Here is a 19,697-nt window from a genome sequence, read left to right as displayed (position 1 = left end):
GGGGGGGGAGGGCCACACCCAGTGATGCTCAGGGGTTACTCCTGGCTATGCGCTCAGAAATCGCGCCTGGCTTGAGGGACCATAGAAGACACGGGGGGATCGAACCAAGGTCCGTTCTAGACTAGCGCAGGCAAGGCAGACGCCTTACGGCTTACGCCACCGCTCCGGCCCCTAAAGTTTATTTTAATAGATAAAATTTTTTGTGCAGATTTTAGGTTCATAGCCAAATTGAAATAAACTATTGAGCATATATTTGCTCTTTCCCTCAGTCAACAACAGGCTCGTCGTTTAGTTTTAAATATAATTATTTGATAGAGGCTATGAGAAATGAGATAGGACACTGTAAAACATGCAAAAACCTTCCTTGCTCTCAAGTATCAATTTCAGCCAAGGTGGTAAAGAAACAAGCATCCCGGCTAAAAACTACATTTCCCAGGGGGCAACGCGGCACGTCACAGAGGAGGAGGACGCCGCATGCGCAGAGGGGGCCCACCGCGCTGCGCCTAAGCTCATAAAAGGGAAAAAAGCGTGTGGTGCCCGAGGAGCCGCGAATCTTCGAACAGGGGCGCGCTCTCGCCGCAGCCCGAGAAGCCTCGGAAGGACTCGCCTCCTCCCGCCCTCGCAGCTCCTAGCACGACGTGCTCGATTTTCTCGTGGCTGAGTAGGTGCGGATTAGGGGTGCGGGCTGGGACCCCTCCAAGATTGGCGCGAGCCCGGGAAGACTGGGATCCCGGGAGTTCCTTTCCCCGGGCCTCGCTGCAGAGGCGCTCACGGGGCGGTGCGCATGCGCCCGGGGGTCGGGGGGGGCGGAGTCGGCGGCGGGAGGCTCCCGCGCATGCGCCCTGCGGCCGCGGGTAGGTGGGCTGCTCGGCACGCGGAGCCGCCAGGTGGGGTTGCGGCCCAGGTGCGAGGAGATGAGGCATGGCGAGAGACACCCCCCCACTTCCACCCTGGCACTTTGACCCTTTGCCCAAAATGTGCACCTGTTGCAGCACCACCTTCATTTGCCCCCCCAGATGCCTCCTCATCCGCCAGCCACCTGTGTGCATGCCTCCCTCCCAAGGCATCATTTTCATTCACACCAATCTTTTCTCCCTTCTTCCCGCCTTGTCGTGACGACCTCACAGCTCCCCTCCTCTCTGGGTTGGCAGAGGCAGAGTTAAGTCCTCGATGCCCATCCCATAGCACTTACTCTTTCGTTGTTTTGGTTTTGGGATGGAGCTCAGGGCTTACTTCTGGCTCTGCACCGCAGAATGACTCCTGGCGATGCTCAGAGGCCCAAGTGGGGTGCCAGGGATCTAACCTGGGGTGCTGGGCAAGCATCCTACCCGCAGTACTATTGCTTTGATTCCCATAGCAGGATCTTGATGCTCAATCACTTCCCCTTACAGTGGATGCACAGGACTTCCTATGAGCCGGGCATATGTCCCCAGACCCTAGTAGGAAAAAATGATTCTTGTTGATGTAGCCTTTGTTTGGGGGCCATCTCAGAGGTGCTCAGGATTTACACCTGGCACTGCCACCACTCAGGGATCATTTTATGAGGAGCCACACTAGTGGTGTTAGAGGAAGGGACAAGGGTGAGGCTGGGCCACTGGGAGGGATACCAAGAACAATGGTATGGACTTGAGGGTTCGGTGCTCTCAGCCTGGCACTGCAGTTCTGGGGCCGCTGCCACTTGTGCTGGGAACCACATGGTGCAGGGATGGAACTCAGGGCCCTGTATACGCAACACATGTATGCCATTACTTTATCTATATACCAATTCAAGCTCAGCAACTCAGAACCTCTGCTGGCTTTTGTCCCATCCTTGTCTTTAATAATTCTACTTATTTATCCTAGATTATTTCTTTTTAGGGGGGTTGGAGGATCATACCTGGCTGTGATCAGAACTTGGTCTTGGTTCTGCTCTTCAGGGGTTATTGTAGTGCTCAGGAGGAACCATATGGGATGCTAGGGTTCAAATCCAGGTCGTCCACATGCAAGGCAAGGACCCTATCTGCTGTACTATTGCTCTGGCCCTGGCCCCTGTACTTCCTCTTTTTTTGGGGGGGGAGGGGGCCATACCTGGCGGCGCTTAGGGGCTACTCCTGGCTCTTTGCTCAGAAATTGCTCCTGGGCCCGGAGCGGCGGTTGCCTTGCAAGCAGCCGATCCAGGATCTTAGGTGGTTGGTTCAAATCCCGGTGTCTCATATGGTCCCCCGTGCCTGCCAGGAGCTATTTCTGAGCAGACAGCCAGGAGTAACCCCTCAGCACCGCCAGGTGTGACCCAAAAACCAAAAAAAAAAAAAAAAAAAAAAAAAAAAGAAATTGCTCCTGGCAGGTTCGGGGGATCATGTGGAACGCGGGGAATTGAACCATAACCTTCTTCTTAAATGCCCATCCACAGTTTAGACATATCCAGACAGGATTGGGCGGGGGGGGGGGGGGCGGGATTTGGGCCACACCTGGCAGTGCTCAGGTGTTACTTCTGGCAGGCTCAGGGGACCATGGGATGCTGGGCATTGAACCCGAGTTCGTCCTGGGTCAGCTGCATGCAAGAAAAATGCCCTACTTGTGCTATTGCTCTGACCCTGCCAGACTGGAATTTTTAATTTTTACCTTTCCCCACACCTTTCCCAGCCTACTTTCCCAGTCTTCCAATTGCTCAGACCAAACATCTTGAGATACTCTTAGTGTCCTTCTCTTCACCCTTTTTCTCCATCAACCTGTTAGCACATAATTGTCCTTGAAGCTTTGAAGCTTCACTCCTGGCTATCTAGTTGTAGCATGTAGATTGGTTGAGCCTTTAATCTGGAAGATTTGTGCTTTATTCTTTGACGCTTTCTGTCATTCATAGTTATTCATTTATTCTGTCTAACCCCCTTTAGAATGATTTTTGTTTTGTTTTTACCTACAAATAAGAATCTGGAATAGTATTATGTCTTTGTTCCTTTCTGGACCATTTCCCAAGAAAAAGGCAAGGGTTTGGTGCTTGGAGATCCGTGTCTGGCACTGAATAGATGCTTGATAGGAATTATTGAAAGATCATAAATTTATAAAGGGGAATTACCTCTTTTCAGAGGCAGAAAATTGTCCCTCCTTGACTAAGTTGGTAGCAACTGATTTTTCTCTGGAGTAGAAAGAGATTTTGAAAGTCCCACTTCAGAATTCTTGCAGTGTTTTTTTTGTTTTGTTTTGTTTTGTTTTTTTGTTTTTTTTTTTTTGGTTTTTGGGCCACACCCATTTGACACTCAGGAATTACTCCTGGCTATGCGCTCAGAAATCGCCCCTGGCTTGGGGGGACCATATGGGACACTGGGGTATCGAACCACGGTCCGTCCTACGCTAGTGCTTGCAAGGCAGACACCTTACCTTTAGCGCCACCTTCCCGGCCCCTCTTGCAGTGTTTTTTAAGTTTAAAGGGTTCAGGACTCTAGTTTGAGTACTTTGTTACTTCCAGGCCTTGTGCCTTTAGATCAGGGGTCTCAAACTCGTGGTCCGCAGGCCGTTTGCGGCCCTCCGTACAACATTTTGTGGCCCATGGCTGGCCTTCAAATATCGCAGAAAAAAATCGCATTAGTAAGAAAAAAATCGCATTAAACATTCGCATACCCCGAGCAGTTTCGTTCGGGGTATGCAAATGTTTAATGCAATTTTTTGTGATTTTTTTCTTACTAATATGATTTTGTTTTGTTTTGTTTTTGTTTTTTGGGCCACACCTGGCGGTGCTCAGGGGTTACTCCTGGCTATCTGCTCAGAAATAGCTCCTGGCAGGAACGGGGGACCATATAGGATGCCGGGATTCGGCTGCTTGCAAGGCAAACACCTCTGTGCTATCTCTCCAGCCCTACTAATATGATTTTTTATTGCAAATATTCAGTAAGCGAATAATCGCGAATACTTTGCGCCTAGCGCAGACGTCAGTTCCACTGCTCCTGCCCGCTGTCCCTTGCATTATAGGAGGCCTAAGGGAGAGAAGTTTATTACAGAATTAGATTTTGTCATACCTTCATCATGACTTCATCAAAGCCTGTAATGAAGAGAAAGATTGATGATGAGCACAGACAATTCCAGGAAAAGTGGGAGGTGCAGTATTTCTTTGTTGAGCACAGGGGCATCCCCACATGTCTTATTTGCTCAGAGAAAGTTGCAGTGCACAAGGAATACAACTTGAAACGCCATTATTCAACTAAACATGCTGAGGAATGTGCAAAATATCAAGGAAATGAGAGAGCCAAGCGGGTTGCCAGTCTTTTTTTTTTTTTTTTTTTTTGGTTTTTGGGTCACATCCGGCGGTGCTCCGGGGTTACTCCTGGCTGTCTGCTCAGAAATAGCTCCTGACAGGCACGGGGGACCATATGGGACAACGGGATTCAAACCAACCACCTTTGGTCTTGGATCAGCTGCTTGCAAAGCAAACACCGCTGTGCTATCTCTCCGGGCTCTGGTTGCCAGTCTTAAAGCATGTCTAATGAGGCAACAAGATTTCTTCAAGAAAGCAACCAAGGAGAATGTTGCATCAGTCGAAGCTAGTTACATGGTTAGTGAGATGATTGCTAAGGCAGGGAAACCATTCACAGAAGGAGAGTTTGTTAAAAAATGCATGTTATGGGCCGGGCAGTGGCGCTAAAGGTAAGGTGCGCCTGCCTTGCCTGCGCTAGCCTTGGACAGACCGCGGTTCGATCCCCCGGTGTCCCATATGGTCCCCCAAGCCAGGAGCAACTTCTGAGCGCATAGCCAGGAGTAACCCCTGAGCGTTACCGGGTGTGGCCCAAAAACCAAAAAAAAAAAAAAAATGCATGTTATAGGCTGCATTATTAAGTATTATCTGTCCGGAAAAGAAAGGTCAGTTTACCAAAATCAGCCAACACTGGCAGAGCACATTTCTGACATGTCAAATGACATCTTGAACTGTGTGAGAAAGCCAAATGTTTTGATGCAGACTCAGTTGCTCTTGACGAGGACACAGATATAACAGACACTGTGCAGCTCACAATTTATGTCCGTGGTGTTGATTGCAATTTTGAATTGACAGAGGAACTGCTCACAATAATTCCAATGCATGGCCAGACCACCGCTAATGAGATATTTCGGCAACTGTGTGATGCCATTGAGAATGCAGGTTTGCCATGGAAGAGGTTTGTTGGAATAATAACGATGGAGTGCCATCAATGACAGGGAGGAAAAATGGACTGGTGGCACTTGTTCAAAAAAAACTTGAAGAGGAGGGTGTAGAGAAGGCCATTGCTCTTCACTGCATTATCCATCAGCAGGCCCTTTGAGTAAATTCCTGTCATGTGACAATGTGATGTCTGTTGTTGTGAGATGCATCAACCAAATCAGATCCAGGGGCTTAAAGCACAGGAGGTTCCGTGCTTTTTTAGAGGAAATGGAGTCAGAATATGGAGATATGCTCTATTTCACCGAGGTACGTTGGCTCAACAGGGGAAATGTCCTGAAGATTGTTTGAGTTGAGAGAAGAAGTGAAAGACTTCATGGAGAAGGAGGGGAATGCTGTTTCTGAGTTGAGTGATCACAAATGGCTTGTGGACTTAGCTTTTCTTGTTGACATCACACATAAGCTGAATGTACTAAACAAGATGTTACAAGGCCTGGGGCAGCTTATCAGTGCTGCCTATGACAACGTGAGAGCATTCTCCATAAAACTTCTGTTATGGAAATCCCAGCTCTCTCAGACAAACCTTTGCCATTTCACAGCATGCAAGGAACTTGTCGATGCAGGCATACCATTCAGTGGTGAGAAATATGTTGATGCTATTTTTAAGCTAGAAAAGGAATTTGATCACAGATTTGCAGGATTCAAAAAGCACAGAGCCATTTTCCAAATTTTTGTGGACCCCTTTTCCTTTGATGTGCAAGATGCCCCTCCTGTGCTTCAAATGGAGCTCATTGACCTGCAGTGCAACTCTGATCTCAAAGCCAAGTTCAGGGAGATTAGTGGAAAAGCAGACATGCATGAGCAATTTTTGAGAGAATTGCCCCCCAGCTTCCCTGAATGTTCAAGTGCACCATGTGCCTTTTTGGGAGCACATATTTGTGTGAAAAGTTATTCTCCACATTGAACTTCAGTAAGTCAAAGTACAGGTCTAGGGCCCGGAGAGATAGCACTGCGTTGTTTGCCTTGCAAGCAGCCGATCCAGGACCAACGGTGGTTGGTTCAAATCCCGGTGTCCCATATGGTCCCCCGTGCCTGCCAGGAGCTATTTCTGAGCAGACAGCCAGGAGTAACCCCTGAGCACCGCCGGGTGTGGCCCAAAAACAAAAAAACAAACAAACAAAGTACAGGTCTAGACTTACTGATGATCATCTTCAAGCTATACTGTGGGTCTCAACTGCTTCCTCTCTAAAGCCAAATGTGGTTCAGATTTGTGAGAAGAAGCACTGTTAAGTCTCTGGCAGCAAGGAATAGGCAAAAGATGCCATGTTCAGAAGAACTGTTCATGATCTAATGTTCTATTCATGTTCAGAAGAAATAATTAAAACTGTTAATAATGACGTTCGAGGACTTTTTATTTTTGTGAAATCCCTTATGCGGCCCTGCCTCACCCCGACTTTGCCTCCTGCGGCCCCCAGGTAAATTGAGTTTGAGACCCCTGCTCTAAATGGACTCTGGAAATGACTGAATGCATTCTTTTCTTTTTTGTTTTCGGGCGACACCCTGCAGCGCTCAGGGGTTACTCCTAGCTCTGTGCTCAGAAATTGTTCCTGGCAGGCTTGGGGGAACCAGATGGGGATGCTGTCTTTCTTCTTCTTTCTTTCTTCTTCTTCTTCTTCTTCTTCTTCTTCTTCTTCTTCTTCTTCTTCTTCTTCTTCTTCTTCTTCTTCTTCTTCTTCTTCTTCTTCTTCTTCTTCCTCTTCCTCTTCCTCTTCCTCTTCCTCCTCCTCCTCCTCCTTCCTCCTTCCTCCTTCCTCCTTCTCTTCTTCCTCTTCTTCTTCCTCTTCCTCTTCCTCTTCTTGTTCCTCTTCCTCCTCCTCCTTCCTCCTTCTTCCTTCCTCCTTCTTCTCTTCTTCCTCTTCTTCCTCCTCCTCCTCCTCATCATCTCATGGGGAACATGTGATAAGTAAAGAAGTCACCCTATCATACCCCTGCCAGTCATTTCTGGCTATGACTAGCTTTACTTTTACTCTACTTTTACTCCAAATACCCATTCTCCGGATTCCACAAACGGTTGGCAAGTTGTGCTTACATTTGATTTGGACCTTGAAAAATGAATGAGTACATTGGAGACCCAGAGGAGAAGAGAGCAAGGGATTGTCAGACAGGCTGACAAGCTTGCACAGCATGAAAGCATGTTTATGTGGGAAGGACACTGGAAATTTAGTGTTGCTGCTATGGAGGGGAGCAGTGAAGCAATGTTAGAAGTAAACATGGGGCTTGCAAATGCCTTCTTTTCCCTTTTCTTTTTGGGCCACACCCAGCTATATGCAGGGGTTACTCCCAGCTTTGCACTTGGGACACTCCTGTGGGCTTGGGGAACCATATGGGATATGCTGAGGATCGAACGCAGGTCAGCTATGTGCAAGTCAAATGCCCTACCCACCTGTATTCTCTTCAGCCCCTTTTATTCTATTTTTCTGGGGGGGGGGTCACATCCAGCGGTGCTCAGGGTTTATTTCTGGCTCTGCTCTCAGAAATCACTCCTGGCAGGCATGGGGGACCATATGGGATGCCGGGATTCAAACCACCATCAGTCCTGGATTGGCTGCGTGCAAGGCAAAGGGCCTATCACTGTGCTTCCCCCCTTTTAGTCTTTTTTTTTTTTTAAAGCAATTCTTTTTTTTTTTTTTTTTGGTTTTTGGGTCACACCCGGCTGTGTTCAGGGGTTACTCCTGGCTCTACACTCAGAAATCGCTCCTGCCAGGCTCAGGGGACCATATGGGTTGCTGGGAATTGAACTATCGTCCTTCTGCATGCAAGGCAAATGCCTTATTCCATGCTATCTCTCTAGCCCCTAAAGCAACTATTCTTTTTTTTTGTTTGTTTTGTTTTTTGGGCCACACCGTTTGACGCTCAGGGGTTACTCCTGGCTATGCGCTCAGAAATTGCCCCTGGCTTGGGGGGACCATATGGGACGCTGGGGGATCGAACCGTGGTCCGTCCTACGCTAGCGCTTGCAAGGCAGACACCTTACCTCTAGCGCCACCTTCCCGGCCCTAAAGCAACTATTCTTATTGGCTCAAGAAGTATAGGGAAAGAAGTACCAGGTTCATATTAGACTGATGGAGTATATGGGGTATGGGACCCAGAGTGAGTCTGCTGTGCCTCTTGTTCAGAGGAAGGCAGGGAGAGGTGATAGATAGGTGTTATTGACTGTAACTCATGCTTTAATTTATTTATTTTGGTTTGGGTGACACACCTGATCAGGGATTACTCCTGGTGTGGCTGAGGGGACCTTATGTGACATCAGGTATCAAACTCAGGTCAGCTTCATGCAAGGCAAGTGCCCTACTCTATCTGGCCCCATGTCATGCTTGTGTGTGTGTGTGTGTGTGTGTGTGTGGTTTTTGGGTCACATCCGGCAGTGCTCAGGGTTTTTTTCTGGCTCCGTGCTCAGAAATTGCTCCTGGTAGGCACGGAGGACCATATGGGATGCCGGGATTCGAACCGATGACCTTCTGCATGAAAGGTAAACGCCTTACCTCCATGCTATGTCTCCGGCCCCTCCCCCCCCCTTTTTTTTTTTTTTGGTTTTTGGGTCACACCCAGCAGCGCTCAGGGGTTCCTCCTGGCTCTATGCTCAGAAATCGCTCCTGGCAGGCTCGGGGGACAATATGGGATGCCAGGATAAGAAACTCTGTCCTGGGGCCGACGAGGTGGTGCTAGAGGTAAGGTGTCTGTCTTGCAAGCGCTAGCCAAGGAAAGATCGCTATCGCGTTTCGATCCCCCTGCATCCCATATGGTCCCCCCAAGCCAGGGGCAATTTCTGAGCGCTTAGCCAGGAGTAACCCCTGAGCATCAAATGGGTGTGGCCCGAAAAACCAAAAAAAAAAAAAAAAAGAAGAAGAAACACTGTCCTTCATCATTGAAGGCAAACACCCTACCGCTACACTATATCTCCACCCCACCCCATGTCATGCTTTAATTTTACCATAAAGTTCTCCTTTTTGGTTTTTGGACCATACCCTGCAGCACTCAGGGGTTACTTCTGGTTCTGTGTTCAGAAATTACTTCTGGCAGGCTTGGGGAACCATATAGGATGCTGGGGATCAAACCTATGTCTGCCGTGTGCAAAGCAAATGTCCCTCCCTACCCACTGTGATATTACTCCAACCCCTTTTTCAAATTTTTTTAAGAATGTGACTTTCAGGGGCTGGAACAATAGCACAGTGGTAAGGTGTTTGCCTTGTACGCAGCTAACACAGGACGGACCCCAGTTGAAATCCTGGCATCCCATATGGTCCCTCATGCCTGCCAGAAGTAACTCCTGAGTGCTGTTGGGTATGACCCAAAAAAACCCAAAAAAAGTGACTTTCAAAGTTGCTCATAATGGAATTATTTCAGACATCAATGCTCCAACACCAGTGACCCCTTCCTCCACCAATGTCTGAAGGTTCCTCCCACACCCCATCTTGCCTCCTTGGCAGGCATTAAAACATTTATTTCAAGTCCTTTTGTGATGGTTGATTGCCAACCTAGCTGGATAGAGCATTCTTTTTTTTCGGGGGGGGGGGCGGTGCTGTGGACATGCTGTGTCCCTAAGCAAAACCTTCGTAGGGTCCGAGAAACTTTATGGGGAGAAAGCGGGAGCATAAGGCAGACGAATATGAAATATGAAATAAATGAGACCACATAAAATGCATTGTATGGGGACCCACATCCATGAGACGAGAGACAAATTTTACTGTTCAGCGAATGACATTTTAAGCACAAACTCTGGTATGCAAGGTGTCTTCAGGGAAAACAAAGAGTAGGAGATTTTCCGGAGGGACAGTATAATAAGACCAGGCCCTAGAATCTACATATCAAATAACTACCCAGTGTTGGTGAGAAAGAGCCCTGCTAGAGGGCTGGGTGAAGAGATGAGGTGGAGGTGTTTTTGGGTAAGCAAAAAACAGATTTTTCAAGAAACCAGGAGGAGCGAGACAGGTTTTGGAAGAAATGTATTTGCAGTGGCCAGGAAGTGGATTTTTGGGGGGACGGAAATAACTGTTTACTATGATGGAGCTAGACTCAGAAAAACAAGCTGCTGGCGCCAGGTTTTACTTGGAGTAAGAGTTACAAATAGGGCCCGGAGAGATAGCACAGCGGTGTTTGCCTTGATCCAGGACCAAAGGTGGTTGGTTCGAATCCCGGTGTCCCATATGGTCTCCTGTGCCTGCCAGGAGCTATTTCTGAGCAGACAGCCAGGAGTAACCCCTGAGCACCGCCAGGTGTGGCCCAAAAACCAAAAAAAAAAAAAGAGTTACAAATAAATTAGCCAGCAGGGAGCTTTAGGCGGGCTTTCATTGGTACCGAAATTTCTTTGTGCTGCAAGATAACTAAGGCTGAATTACTGTAGTAGAAAAGGAGACAAAAATGAAAATAAAAGAAAAAGAGAAATATAATGTCACAGCCATGTCAGAATTATAGCCAGTAATCCACGCAAGGGTCAATGATTGAGTTCTCCAAACGGGCCTTCTGGCAGATATTTCTTGGGAGGAAAAATTAGGCACTGCACCAGGAAAGCCAAAAGCCACCACGTGGAGCCGGCAAGGTGGCGCTAGAGGCAAGGTGTCTGCCTTGCAAACGCTAGCCAAGGAAGGACCGCGGTTCGATCACCCGTGTCCCATATGGTCCCCCCAAGCCAGGGGTAATTTCTGAGCGCTTAGCCAGGAGTAACCCCTGAGCATCAAATGGGTGTGGCCCGAAAAACCAAAAAAAAAAAAAAAAAAAAAAAAGCCACCACGTCTGGTGCTTAAGGTATGTGCTTCCTTAATAAATGGAGACATAACCTTTGTGGGTAGTGATGGGGGGGGGGGTAATACTTGGCAATGCTCAGGAGTTACTCCTGGCTCTGCATTCAGAAATCGCTCCTGCCAGGCTTGGGGGACTATATGGGATGCCAATCGGGGTCCATTGGTTTGGCCTGTGCAAGGCAAACACCATGCCACTGTGCTATTATTACTCCAGCCCCAGATAGATCATTCTTGGTGAGGAGTTCCTGTCACTGACTTTGTACTCTGTTCCTCTAGTCTCCTTGCTTATAGACTCTCATGGGATAGATCTGCTCTACATCTTATGTGCTTTCCTTGATATGTAAATTTTGTTTTTTTTTTCTTGCTGCTTTCAATATTCAGTCCTGTCTTTGGATTTTGTTGTTTTGAATATATTTCTGTTTTCTCTGGGACCCTTTGGGGCCTCTTGGATCTAGGTGTCTGTAATCCTCAGCTCTGGCAAGTTCTTACTGATGATTTCTTTAACTATTGTTTTTTTTTGTTTGTTAGTTTGTTTTGGGTCACACCCGGCAGAGCTCAGGGGTTACTCCTGGCTCTACGCTCAGAAACCCTGGCAGGCACGGGGGACCATATGGGATGCCGGGATTCCAACCACTGTCCTTCTGCATGGAAAGCAAATGCCCTACCTCCATGCTATCTCGCCAGCCCCTAACTATTGTTTCTTCATCACATTTGCCTTCCTGTCCTTCAGGGTCTTTGATGATTCTTTATTTAATTTTATTTTTTAGCTGGATAGTTTTGTTGGGCTCATCTATGCCTTGCCTCTGTTCTTGAGCGGTTTTTTTTACTCTCTGTATGGGGTCGCACAGAGACTCCGAGTCCTGGAAAAGCATAAGAGTTTCAAAGAGTTTTATTAGGCTGCCCAAATCCTGCCACCTCGATGATAGTGTTTCCAGCCTTATAAAGAGGTGAACACATCCTCCTAGAGCAGATGTGCACACGCAGATAAGCAGGGTCAGAATACTGGGGAATTAGGCTACAATCTTGAGGTTATTTTATCTGTTTGTATCAGAAAAAGCCCTGTCTTCAGTCTCAATAAGTTATTTTCAGCAGCTAGAATTTTTTGTTTGTTTGTTTCTTTGTTTTTGGGCCACACCCAGTGACGCTCAAGGGTTACTCTTGGCTATGCGCTCCTGGCTTGGGGGGCCTTATGGGACGCTGGGGAATTGAACCACATTCATCCTAGATTAGCACATGCAAGGCAGACACCTTACCACTTGAACCACTTCTCCAGCCCCAGCAGCTAGAATTTTAATGGAGTCTCTGTCTCTGGTCTTGGACGATTACCTAACCCAGGGGTCACAACTTCAGTCGCCACCTCCCTGGAAGTGTCAGTCACAGGTCACAAACACAGGACATCTAGAAGGGTGATCTATGGAACTTGTTTTAAGAAGCATCAAATGGCAAAACTGAGGTCTGGGCATAAGATGTTTCCCTTTGCCTGTGTTAAACCATTTTATTCCAGCCTTCCCCACCCACAACCTCGGAGGTATCTAAGTGCCACTCACCCTGGGTATGATGGCTTTGCCTAATCCTCGAGGGCAGAGAAAGGAGAAGGAAGGGAGGATGGGTGTCAGGAGGGAAAGCAAGGCCCCAAAAGGTGGTAGAGAGGATTTTTTTCTGGGGTTGATTTTACCATGCCTTACATTTGTGTCTTGAGACCAGCAGTCACTGTATAATTTTCACCTGGCTGATGAATGCCCAGTCTTTTATGGGAATAGATAGACCCAACTTTGACATAAAGGGGTGCCTGCTAGAAAGTATAGCTTGAAAACAGCATGGCAAGAAAGAGAAAAAGATAATCAGAGAGGGCCAGAGCTCCAAGTGAGCCCTGAGTGGCCACACTTAAGGGATCAGAATGTAACTCAGTAAGGTGTCCAGCCATCCTGGGCTTGAGGTTTCTCATGAATACCCCATGTACCCTTAGGAATGCTCGAGGGAATGCTTGTAGTACCCTTCAGTTCTTTTGGCAACCTACATTTTATTCCCGGCCTGAACAGCAGATGCAGAACAAAAATTTCTCTTGAGTGAGGAGAGTACTTACCCCTGTACTGGGTTAGCAACTAAGCACCCAGGAGAGCTTAGGAAGAGATGGAGCTTCTATCTCTGGTCTTGGGCTAGAGTGTTCATTCTCCTGTCCCCATTTATGGCTGCCACCAGACACATTGTCAGTAGAGAGGGAAAACAGATGAGCTACCTCAGCTTGCTGCAGTAGGCCTAGGAGGCTGGATGGAGAGAAAGGATCGAGAGAGAAAAGAGACAAAATGCACTCAGCCAGTTTACCTTGTTGGATGATGGGGATGAAAACAGCAAACTCTAGGCTGGAATTTGCTCTCTGTTGTAGCTGGTTCTTGTTTCAAGCAGTCAAAATTGAAAGCAAGAGAACTCAAAGCAAAATGGTTGGATTCTGGAAAAGACCAAATTTAGGAAAATAGAAAGGAAGGGAGAGGAAGGCAGGGCAGTTCCTAAAGCGGGATCCCCACTCTGCTGAGTCCCACATTGTCCCTCTTGAGCTCATCCCATATAGCTATACTGTGCTCTTCATTTCTTTTCAGACTAATTCCCACCACCCTCTGGTTCCTAGTGGTTTCTTTCTCATCTTGGAGCTGCATAATCTTGCTCAGCTGCCGTTACTCTGCTATTCAGAGATGCTTTTAGGTTTTTGAATATTACCTACCATGCTCTTCATTCCTGTCTTTTCTGGCTATAGTCTTTTTTTTTTTTTTCCAGTTCTCATATATTCCTGTGTTTTGCTGCCTTCTGTGCTATTGTTTTTTTTTTGAGCTAGTTTGATCATCTGTGTCATGGTATCACTAAAGACATTGAAAGTTTACTGAGCTGGTTAGTGTTTGTCTTTGATGATACTCTTGTGCTCATTGAGCTCGGTAGGCCTCTATATGTCTTGCCCATTAGTTTCCTAATGTTCTTGCTATGTTGGGGGTGAGTCTTTGCAGTTGGACCCCCAGGAAGATGCTGAATGATTACACTGGAGGTTGCTCTCTTCTGTACTGGATGACAGGAATCCTAATTGAGCAGCATGTAGATCTGCTTTGGGAGCTGTGGTGCAGGTTGGGTGTGGAGGCTCATGTGATGGAGCAGGCCCAGCAATCCAGCTGGATGGAGGAATAGAGCGGCAAGCATAGGGTCACCCCATCTTACTTTTGTTTGTTTGGTTTTGGTCCACACTGGTGGTGCTCAGAGGCCATTCCTGGCAGTACTTGGGAACATATGGGATGCTGGGGATCAAATCCGGTCGGCCCTGGAGGTTCCAGGCAGCTCCAGGATGGCCTAAGTCCTCCAACACCTCAGGATCTGAGCAGATGCATCACTAGGTCCCTGGGGATACCTCTTAACCTTTGCCTCCCCCAAGAAGGAAGTGAAGTAGTTCAGACCAGGATTTCTAAATTGTCTACTTTTTTGTCTTTGTTTTGGGCTGCACCCAGCTATGCTCAGGGGTTGGTTATTCCTGGCAGGCTTGGGGGACCATTTGGGATGCTGGGAATTGAACCTTGTCCAGTCGTATGCAAGGAAAACGCCCTGTTGGTCCAGTCCCAAAGTTTTGTTTTGTTTCAGTCCCAAAGTTTTGGCAGGAGGGAGCAACCCTTCTCCATGCTAATCTTTCCCTTCCCAGGGATGCTGACATCTTCCTCGTTACTTTGTGGGGGGCATAATGGGGGCTCTTTCTCCTTTGTCCTCATTGAGCAGGTGATCCCAAGTATCAGTCCCCAAGATTTTAGCAATGACCTACATGTTGATCATGCTCTCAAATTCATCTATTTCCAATCTCTATTCTAAATAGATATCACCATGCGATAGGCTTTTTGTTTGTTGTTTGGTTGGTTTGTTTCTTTGTTTTTGTTTTTGTTTTGGGTCACAACCGGCCATGCTCAGGGGTCACTCCCGGCTCTACACTCAGAAATCGCTCCTGGCAGGCTCGGGTGACCATATGGGATACTGGGATTCGAACACCGTCCCTCTGCATGAAAAGCAAATGCCCTACCTCCATGCTATCTCTCCGGCCCCATTTGGTTGGTTTTTTAGGTCATACACTTCTGGTGGTGTTCAGGCCCATATGTGATGCCTGGGATCAAACAGGTTGGCCATGTGCAAGGCAAGACAAGGCAAGGCAAGGCAAGCACCTTTACATCTTTCTAGTTCCAACTAGGTTTTTTTTTTGGGGTGGGGGGAGACACATTCTTCTGTGCATTAAAATGCATCTTATAAGTCTAAAGAGTTAATACATCAGTTAGGGTACTTACCTTGCATGTGCCCACCTAGAATCAATCCCAGACTCCCTATATGATCCACTAAGCTGTACCAGTAGTGATCTTGAGCACAGAGCCAGGAGTTAGCCCTGAGCACAGCAGGATGTGGCCCCCAAAACAGAAAAAAGGCCTTCTGTAAAGCAGTGATATGAGACTAGTGCATGGAAGAAACAAGGAATCCAGGAAACAAGCTATCCAAGAAAAATAAATGGAGGCCAGAATGATAGTGTAGCTGGATGGGTACTTGCATTTTGCAAACCCAGGTTTAATCCCTACCTCGTATCATATATGTTCCCGAGTCCTGTCAAGAGTACAGAGCCAAGAGCACCATTGGGTGTGGGGGAAAAAAGGAAGTTGAAAGCAAAATAGATAAATTGAACTTAATACAAGCTTAAAATGTGTTTTAAAGGTCTCATTCCAGTAATAAGAAAGATAAATAACCCAGTAAATTGGGCACAAAACAGTTCTTCCAAGAAGATCCACAAGTGGCCAGTTAGCACTTGAAAAGGTACCCAGCATTGCTGGCCTTCAGAGAAGTGTATTCAGAACCTGGGTTTCCATTCACACCCTCTGTGACAGCAGCACACCGGGTGTTGGTGCTAATACTGGAGCCCACCTGTTTCATTGCTGGAAGCTTCAGCAGGACAGCATGGTAGGAGCAGCCTACAAGTTCCACACAGGCACAAATAGATGCCACGGCTCCAGTAATTCCACTCCCCTGTAATCAAGAGACAAAAACGGGCCAGAGAAATAGCACAGTTGTAAGGCATTTTCCTTGCACAAAGCCAATCCAGTCGGACAGTGGTTCGAATCCCAGCATCCCATATGGTCTCCCAGGAATGCCTGCCAGGAGTGATTTCTGAGCACAGAAGCAGGAGTGATTTCTGAGCACAGAAGTAGGAGTAACCCCTGAGTGCCGTCAGGTGAGTGAGTGAGAGAGAGAGAGAGAGAGAGAGAGAGAGAGAGAGAGAGAGAGAGAGAGAGAGAGAGAGAGAGAGAGAGAGAGAGAGAGAGAGAGAAGAGGAGAGAGGAGAGGAGAGGAGAGGAGAGGAGAGGAGAGGAGAGGAGAGGAGAGGAGAGGAGAGAGGAGAAGAGAGGAGAGAGAGACGTCCACACAAAAGCCTGTCTGCAAATGTTTGTCGCAGCATTTTCACTTTTTCCAGTTTCTGGACCACACCCATGGTGCTCTGGACTTACTCCTGGCTCTGTGCTCAGGGAGAACTCCTGGGGGTGCTTGGAGTACAACATGGGGTGCAAGGAAATGAACCCAGGTTGGCCACATATAAGACAAGTGCCCTACCCACTATACTATCTCTCTGGCACCACATTTCAGTGTGAGGACCCTGCAGTGCCAGGGATCACCCATTCCACTCACCTCTAAGGCTATACACCAGAGTGGTGGACCATGTGTGGTGCTGGGGATCGAGTCTGGGTCAGCTATAGATAGGCATGTGCCTTAACCCCTGTACTGTCTCCAGCCCCTTTATGTTTTCCAATCAACAAAGGCAAAAAAAAAAATTTTTTTTTTGGTTTTTGGGTCACACCCAGCAGCGCTCAGGTGTTGCTCCTGGCTCTGTGCTCAGAAATCACTCCTGGCAGGCATGGGGATGCTGGGATTTGAACCACCATTGGTCCTAGATAGGCTGCGTGCAAGACAAACACCCTGCCGCTGTGCTATCTCTTCAGCCCCAAAAGGCAAAAAAAATTTTTAATTATTTATTTATTTATTTTAATTATGAGAACAATGATGCAAAGAAAGAGAACAAGGTAAAGTTATCATGGAAGGACAATCACCAATAAACAGAGTTCTCAGAAGAAATTCCCAGCATCCCATAATTTTGAACATAAAGTCAGGGAACATTAAGAAGAAATAAAACAGGTCCGGAGAGATAGCACAGCAGCGTTTGCCTTGCAAGCAGCCGATCCAGGACCAAAGGTGGTTGGTTCGAATCCCGGTGTCCCATATGGTATATGGTCCCCCATGCCTGCCAGGAGCTATTTCTGAGCAGACAACCAGGAGTAACCCCTGAGCACCGCCAGGTGTGGCCCCCCCCTAAAAAAAAAAAAAAGAAGAAGAAGAAATAAAAAAAGAACCCATGTACAATTACTGTCCTGGAGGGGCTGGAATGATAGCACAGCAGTAGGGCATTTGCCTGCGCGCAGATGACCCAAGACAGACTGCGTTCTATCCCCAGCATTTCATATGGTTCCCTGAGCCTGCCAGTTGCAATTTCTGAGCACAGAGCCAGGAGTAGCCCCTGAACACTGCCAGGTGTGGCCCACAAACAAACAAACAGTGTTCTGGAGATCATGGTATTTACAGTTTATTTGTTGCTTCTTCCTTGTGAATATGATCTTGTGGTATATGAACTGGACAAACCTTTTAGTGTTATTTTCTTTGTTTTGGTTTCACACCCTGTGGTACTAGTTATTCTTGGCTCAGCACTCAGGAATCACTCTTGGCTATGCTTGGGGGACCATATGAAATGCCAGGGATTGAATCCTGGTCAACAAAGCAAGCCCCCTACCCTTCTATCATTCTGACCCTCTATTTTTTGTTTGTTTGTTTGTTTGTTTTTGGGTCATACTATGTAGAAGTGCTTGGGGTTTACTAATGACTGCACTCAGGAATCACTTATAAGGGCTCAGTGGACCAGATGAGACCCCAGAGATTAAAACCAGGTCATCCGTATGCAAAACAAGTACCCTACCCACTATACTATTGCTCTGACCCGAAACTTTATTTTTTAACTTTAATTTTAAGAATTTGGGGCCTGGAGGAATAGTACAGCAGGTAGGGTGCTTGGTATACAGCCAGCACAAATTCAATCCCTGGCATCCAATTTAGTCTTCAAACCCCACCAGAAGGAATTCCTGAGTACTGCTGTGAGTGATCCAAAACAACAACGGGGACAACAACGTGGCTGGTGAGGTGGCGCTAGAGGTAAGGTGCCTGCCTTGCAAGCGCTTGCCAAGGAAGGACTGTGGTTCGATTCCCAGGCATCCCATATGGTCCCCCCAAGCCAGGGGCAATTTCTGAGCGCTTAGCCAGGAATAACCTCTGAGCATCAAACGAGACCCCTGTGCCTGCCAGGGGCAATTTCTGAGCATAGAGCCAGGAATAACCCCTGAGTGCTGCCAGGTGTGACCCAAAAAAGACAAAAAAAAAAAAAAAATACGGGGCCCGGAGAGATAGCACAGCGGCGTTTGCCTTGCAAGCAGCCGATCCAGGACCAAAGGTGGTTGGTTCGAATCCCGGTGTCCCATATGGTCCCCCGTGCCTGCCAGGAGCTATTTCTGAGCAGACAGCCAGGAGTAACCCCTGAGCACCGCCGGGTGTGGCCCAAAAACCAAAAAAAAAAAAAATACTTAGACCATTTTGGGGCTGGAGAGATAGCATGGAGGTAAGGCGTTTGCCTTTCATGCAGAAGGTCATTGGTTCGAATCCTGGCATCCCATATGGTCCCCTGAGCCTGCCAGGAGCGATTTCTGAGCGTGGAGCCAGAAACCCCTGAGCACTGCCGGTGTGACCCCCCCAAAAAACCAAACCAAAACAAACAACAACAACAAGCAAAAAAAAAAAGTATGGTGTTGGGACTCAGTCTCAGGGCCTCATACACGCTAGGTAAGTTCTCTTCCCCTGAGTCACGTTCGAGGCCTGAACAACCTTTTCTGGGTTGGCTATCATTTGGAATTTGATCCAGTTTCTTAAAGTTTTTACCAAAATACTGGGGGCCAGACAAATAGCACAGGGGTTGGGGTTATGGCACTTGCCTTGTACATGGCTGACCTAGATTTGATCTCTACCACCCAATCTTGTTCTCTAGTCCCCACCAGCAGTGATTCCTGAGTGAAGAGCCAGTAGTTTAGCCCAAAAGTCAAGAAAGTTTTTTTCATCAGAATAGTCACCTTCCCTCAACTAAAGTGTTTAGTAGTTGACTTCTCTTCCCTCTACAGTAAACAAGAAACTGCCTTGTGTATAGAAAGTGTTGCAACTAGAATGCTTGAGTCATTTGTCCGAATATTGAATGTACTGAATAAGAAAGACTTGAATATGTTGACTACAAAGGTATCAAATTCAGCTTGATCCTGTACTCAGCTCCTAGGACTCCTGTAATAAATCACCATGAAGTGGGTGGCTTAAGTCTCTCTCTGGGGGGCTGGAATCCAGCATCCTTGTGCTTGGTTCCTGCCTGGCTCCCCACAGCTACCTCTCCACCTGATGTTCCCAGCACCTTGCACCTGTCCACGATTCTCTGTGCATCCATCCGATTCTCTTTCTGTTGAGATCCCACTGGATTTGGGACCCAGCCTGAGCTACAGCCATCAATATCCGTTTCCAAAAAAATGTTATTGGGGTTAAGACTTTAGCTTCTCTTTATTTGGTGATTGTAGGTTTTGGGATACCCCTGGCGGTTACTCAGAGGTAATACTTAGAACCTGCAGGGCCATGCTGGGTGTGGAATGTAGGCCTCTTTGTGCTCAGAGAGCTTC

General features: G+C 47.4%; 1 protein-coding gene across 2 annotated transcripts in view; it reads left to right on the top strand.

Annotated features, from left to right (window-relative positions):
* Positions 1-496: 496 nt before the first annotated feature.
* SGF29 (SAGA complex associated factor 29) overlaps positions 497-19,697 on the top strand; it is a 42,553-nt gene continuing 23,352 nt past the window's right edge. For both annotated transcript variants that reach the window (XM_049787819.1, XM_049787818.1), the window contains exon 1: positions 497-665. The gene's annotated coding sequence lies outside the window, so the exon portion shown is untranslated. The remainder of the gene's footprint in view (positions 666-19,697) is intronic.

This window comes from Suncus etruscus, chromosome 15, assembly GCF_024139225.1.
Source record: "Suncus etruscus isolate mSunEtr1 chromosome 15, mSunEtr1.pri.cur, whole genome shotgun sequence".
NCBI lineage: Eukaryota > Metazoa > Chordata > Mammalia > Eulipotyphla > Soricidae > Suncus > Suncus etruscus.
Note: the sequence above shows the minus strand (reverse complement) of the source record. Positions and strands in the feature narration are given on the sequence as shown.